The sequence below is a fragment of the Rhinolophus hipposideros genome (genome assembly GCF_964194185.1).
Source record: "Rhinolophus hipposideros genome assembly, chromosome: 21".
NCBI classification, from domain to species: domain Eukaryota; kingdom Metazoa; phylum Chordata; class Mammalia; order Chiroptera; family Rhinolophidae; genus Rhinolophus; species Rhinolophus hipposideros.
This window is the reverse complement of record NC_138067.1, coordinates 47,916,581-47,923,108: the sequence shown is the minus strand read 5'-3', so window position 1 is coordinate 47,923,108 and position 6,528 is coordinate 47,916,581.

Here is a 6,528-nt window from a genome sequence, read left to right as displayed (position 1 = left end):
ACCAATTGTGCTTTTTAATCCCCTCATCTTCTCTCTCATCTCCACCCACCTCACATCTAGAAACCCTCAGTGTTTTCTCTATGTCTCTGAGACTGTTTCTGATTAGTTTGCTCGTTTATTCTGTTCTTTAGATTCCACATATAAGTGAGATCACATGGTATTTGTCTTTCTCCATCTAACTTATTTCACTTAGTGTAATGTTCTCTAGGCCCATCCACATCATTGCAAATGGTAAGATTTCACTCTTCTTTATGACCAAGCAATATTCCAGTGTATAAATGTACCAAAGTTTCTTAATCCAGTCATCTACCAATGGGCATTTTGGTTGTTTCCATGTGTTGGCTATTGTGAATAGCACTGCAATAAATATAGGGGTGCATATATTTTTTTCAAATTAGCGTCTTGAATTTCTCCGTATAGATACCTAAGAGTGGAATTGCTGGGTCATAAGGTAGTTCCATTTCCAGTTTTTTGAGATTCCCCCGTACTGATTTCCATAGTGGCTGCACCAATCTGCAATCCCACCAACAGTGCACAAGCGTTCCCTTTTTTCCACATCCGCACCAGCATTTGTTGTTTGTTGATTTATTGATGATAGCCATTCTAACCAGAGTGAAGTGGTATCTCAAAAAGCCACATTTGTCCCAATGCAACATTGTATGAGGAGATGCTTTGAGCATAGCGGGGGTTCCACGTCGCTTGATTTTTTTTCCCAAGGGAAACACTAGGTAAATGCAAAAAAAAAAAACCACCCAAAACCAAACAAAAAACAAAACTGCATCTGGCAGTAGTATTTATTTATTGTAGCATTATAGTATTTTTACTGTAGCATTGTAGTATTTATTATAGTGTTATGTATGCTGATTAATTGTAGTGGTAATGTTTCATAATCAGTAAGTGTAAAATTGTTCTACCATTTTTTTCAGCTTGTATTTAAAAAAAATTTTTAATTACAGTTGATGATCAATATTTTATATTAGTTGCAGGTGTAGCATTTTTGTTTAATGTGTCACTGATTCCAGTTTCCTAGATAATAAAAACCCATGTGGTCTGTATCATGCAACCTTACCTACTACAGCATTGTGTCACGTTGTGGCAGAACTGACTGCCTCTGAGACCTGGAGAAAAAAAAATCATAACTTTGCTGCTACTGGTTACAATCTAAGCCTTGATCCCAGTGCTTTCTGTGCACTGCTACTTTTCATGACACTCATAAGAAGAAGGTCCTGCTGTTCATGTCTTACAGCCAGGGAAACTGTGACCCCGAGCTCAAGTGAAGTGTTCAAGGTCTTGAGCTGGACTGAACCAGCTCGTGGGTTTCCAGGGGCTCTGTGCTTGACCATATATAGCTCCTGCACCCGCAAAATGAGGGCATGAGTTCCGGGTCGGCAACATAGTCTTTCTTATCAGCGCTCTGGGTGTTGGAGGCTGAGTCATGGAAATTCGGGCTTTGTGTATCATCTGGCGGGCAGGAGGACAGGATGGGGACCCACGGGAACCCCTCTTGGTGGTCCTTATCCAGTTCCCACTTGGCCTTCTAAAGGGATGGGGCTTTAGAAGGCAACCTGTTATGCAGGAGGCATAACATCCATCTCACAAGCAAAATGGGCAGTGATAAAAAGGTCAGGGTCACTTCTGCTGCCCCATTAGCTCCATCTCCTAGGACACACAGCATGCTGAATGCGTCTGTGCTTGAACAGAACTGTGGAATATGTATTTGTGAGTAAGTTTGTGAGTGTGCGTGTGTTTACAGGCACACACATGCTGTCTTCAGGCAACTATGGGTTTAAGAGCTCAGATTCTAGCGTCCAACTGCCTGATTTAAAGGCTGCTTCCACCTACCCAAATGTACTCTCAGGCAAATGACTAACCACTGGATCCCTATTCTTTTTTTTTGAAAGTGGGGCTAACAGTGTACCCACCTCTGAGTTTCCAGGATGAAATGCTTAGAGGTTATGGGGAGTAGATCCTCACTCATTTGTTCATTTTTGGGATGTTTTATTTTCTAATAGCATCCCTTTTCCTGGTGGTTTCTAGAGGTTAGTTTGCCATCTCACCCCACCCAACACAATTTCAACAAATTTGGGGAGGGGAGGCTATGGTACAACAGGCTTCCTCCGATAGCCAAAGTCAGAATTGCAAATCTTTTCTTTCTTTCTTTCTTTCTTTCTTTCTTTCTTTCTTTCTTTCTTTCTTTCTTTCTTTCTTTCTTTCTTTCTTTCCTTCCTTCCTTCCTTCCTTCCTTCCTTCCTTCCTTCCTTCCTTCCTTCCTTCCTTCCTTCCTTCTTTTCTTTCTCTTTCCTTCCTTTCCCTCTCTTTCTTGGAATTAGACTTAAATTCCTGACTGTTTATCTGGAACAGCACAGCTCTTTACACAGGTGGCCCCAGCTAGGTATAGAGTCTTCAATTTAATGTGTCAAGATACAAGTCATGGCACCTGATACTCAACAATAAAGCCATACCATGGAAGGTTCACATTGGGACTACTTGCAACACAGCAATGTAACATGTCATGTAGTTGGCTTACAGATGAATGGAGTCCGTGACAAGGAACCATCTTAGCTTTACTGGGCTGTGCCTGGGAAAAGATTGCCATTGTGGTTCCCTGATGTTAGGTGAGATAGCCTAACCATGGACTGCCTCTGGGGCTTGTGGGGCTCCACAGAATTGGGCAACTGTGGATGGAGAATAATGGATTCTTGTTCTTCAAAGGAACAGGGAATGTGAGGAGGAATCTCAGGACCCAGTTTGCTAACCAGATGAAGTCCTATAAACCCAGGCAATCAATGGAATCATGAATGTTAGAGCCTTATCTCTTTCAGATTCAAATTTCTTATGGGCACTGGCTCATAAATACTAGCCATGTGTTTGGTACTGGGCCATGGAATTTAGGTTGCTGCTGTGTGAGTGAGTCACAGAAGGGGTCCTTTGGTTCATGGTGAAAGGGGGATTCAGAGCGGTTATGTGAAACACATTGGTGAGCTGGAGTTACAACCCAATTCTTAGTGCTTTTCTTCCTATGGTATTTTATTCCGAAAATATTAGAATGTCTTCTATGTACTGGGCACTGTTCTACACACTTGGGACAATCAGTGAGTGGAGACTAGCCATGTGTGTCCCCTTCTAGCTGGAGGATGTGACTCCTTCCATCACTTCCATCCCAAGCTTGTCAGAGAAATAGTTGGCTCTACTGAGAGCACCAAACATTGCCTACTCATTTCCAGCCTAGGGAATCTCAGATCCCATCATCACTGTTTATTTCAGAGATGGCCCAGATGCAGGGACCCCAAAACTCCAACCAAGAGGAACCAGAGATGCCAGGAGAAGAATCAGGTTTGTACACTGTTTTATGATGCTCACAGGCAAATTGCTTGATTGGGCATTTTACCAGATCTGCATTTGTCATTTCCCCTGAAACTTTATCCTATTTATAGTATTCCAGAAGTGACCGCCTTCTCAACCTTTCTTCTAGCACTGCTTATTCAATAAGCTATTGTGCCAGACATTCTCTCTGATTCCACTAAGTTCTTCGATGCCAGTGTCTGTTTGTGGAATTTATGTTGATTTAATAGGTAGCTGTATTTTTTTTTTGTACCCATGGTCCCATGGAGATTTTCACATTGAAAAAGTAATACATGCAATTATAGAACAAGTTAATTTCATTCAGGAAATAGATGTACTTGTGTATAATACAAAAAGAATCACAGAAATGCAAAACGTATAATGAAAGGCGTCAATTCTTTGCCTAACCCTTGAATTCTGATCTACAGAAGCAGCCACATACCACTCTCAGCTGCCATCTTTGCTATGCATTTCTTGGCTCATAAGTAATTAACATGTACTTCTGTTTCTGAGTTTTTCAATCAATTATCTACTGACTTCTTTTCATGGTAGCTAAGTATCTTCTATCCTCCAATAAAGTTATATGAGTGTGTGTGTGTGTGTGTGTGTGTGTGTGTGTGTGTGTATGAGGAGAAGGTATTCAGTGTGTCCTGTGGATATACACATAAATCAATGCTAAGCTATGTAATAAATTAGGATTACATCCTATATTTGTTTTCTAACACTGATGTAATAAATTAGCAAAAACCGGGTGGCTTAAACAATAGGTTTACGCTCATGGTTCTGAAGACTAGACATCCAAAGTAAAGGTCAAAAGTCAGCAGGGCTGTGCTTCCTCCAGAGGTTTGAGAGATCAATTGGTCCTTGCTTTTTCAGCTTCTGGTGGCTGCATTGACTTTCTTCGTCAATTCTTCGTAATTATTATTCTTCGTAATTATTATTACGTTACCGCAGAGTTATTTGGGAAGCATAACTCAATCAAACAGATGAAGGAGTCCATCAGCTCCCTCGTCATTCTTTCTAGTTGGTTTCCTGAAGCCCCATATTCTTCTCCAGTCTGTATTGGTTGCCATGTAGCCCCCATCCTGTGACCTCATTTAATCTCAAATTCCGTTTTCTATTCTGGAATGTTGCCTCCGTCTTGTCCCTGTGGATTCCACGTCCATCTGTCTGTCTCACCACTGTCCCAGTGGATGCATTTTATAGTAACTTATTGAGAACTGTCAATACAAGAGGGTTTTCCAGAGCTTGCCTGATTGAAAATTCCTCTAGTGCACTTTTTGATGAATAATTTAAGTATCATATTCCAAATCAAGAGACATCTTCCCTTGATATTTCTGGTGTCCAATGTCCTGGCCCTACTCATTGGGTTGCATACAAAGTGGGACTTTTACATTTAATTAATTAATTAATTAATATTTATTTGTCAATTACAGTTGACATTCAATATTATATTAGTTTCAGGTGTACAGCATATGGTTAGACATTTATATCATTTATATAGTTATCCCCCAATAAGTCTAGTACCCACCTTGTACTATGCATAGTTGTTACATTATTGACTCTGTTCTCTATGCTGTACTTTACATGGGGCCTTTACATTTAAGAACGTGTCCTATTCTCAAACTTTTTTATTTCTTTGACAGTGATCATTCCTTCTCTGTTCTTGTTTTGTTTTTTTTTTCCCCCCCTGAAATTCCAATTAGGTGTTGTGTTTCCTGGGATTAACATTTAATTTTCATACTTTCCCACCAGCCCCCACATGCTTCCATCTTTTTTTTTTTTTTTGGTTATAATTTGAAAGATTACTTCTACTTTCTATCACATCTGCCATGAAATATTCCATCAACAGTATTTTTTACATCAAAATTATTAAATCAATTTCCTGTTAATAGTACCCTTTTTCAATAGATGTGATATCTCCTTAAATATTTTTCATAACTTTCGGGGCAGTTTTTGGTTTCCCGAGTTATCTGTTCTCTGGTCAGAGTAAAGTGATTAAACAATGTAAATGTGTTTAATAGTAATGTATTAATATTAATGTAATGTATTCAATATTTTAATATCTTTCTTTTCATATGTAAGCAATTAATTTTACAAAGATAACCACTTTAAGAATGTTTGTTCTCCCAGCTTCAATACATAAATTAGATGATAGGTCTACACTGCTTTTCTCAATTGATCACATCTTTATATAAACACATCAGCCACATTCTTTAATGAATATGCCATTGTATGGATATATTTTGGTCTATATCTAACATCCTGTTGAAAGGCTGCGGGTGGTTTTTTTTTTAATAGTTAACACTACTTAGATAGATATTCATGACGTTGTCTGTCTGCAAGTTATTTCTGTAGAAGATACTCCTAAATTAGAAGTCCTACATCAAAGCATGTATGTAATATAAACTTTGATGTGGCAAGTTGATCCCCTGAAAATCTGTTTAAAAGGCCATCCCCAATGATACTGTGTCTATTCTGTCCTGCTAGCAACACAAAATTCCTTCAAAAAATTGCCAACTTGATCAAAGTAGTCGTGATTTAATATTTGGTATGCATTCGTTCTATTAGTGAGTTGAAAACCATAATTGCATATTAGCCTTTTTATTTCTTGCAAAATGACAATTCTGCCCCCCTTCTCACTTTTCTGGTGGATGCTAATTTTCTTCTCATTGACTTGTCAGCACATCACATGTTGAGAATGGCCTCTTGGTTTGTCACATAGATGGTAAATCTCCCCCATGCAGTTTTCCTCTCTTGAGTTTGTGTGGTGCTTTCATGCTCAGCTTTACAGCATCTGGATGGCAAGACTCATCCCCAAATCAGTTAGGTTAAAGGGTGCCTCTGCTGTGACAGCCGCCTGAGATTTTGATCTGATAGTTTTAGATTTCACTAAACTCGAGCTGCATAGAACGGAAACTAAGGTGAACAGAGCGAGATGGCTTGACTCGTGCTGAGGGAGCAGGTCCTGGGGAATCACCCTTTGGTCCATAAGATCCATTTCTTGAAGGCTGATCGATCAAGTCTTGGAATTTGCTCAATCCAGAGCAATAGTTCTTTTCTGGAGGTGGGTAAAGCTCTGGAAGTTTGGACATTTGAGAAACACAACCTTCTAAGATGCTTGATAATTCGATAGAATGTTGCCCAAGATCCCATCTCCAGAAGATGCCTCTTTGTAGGCAAAAA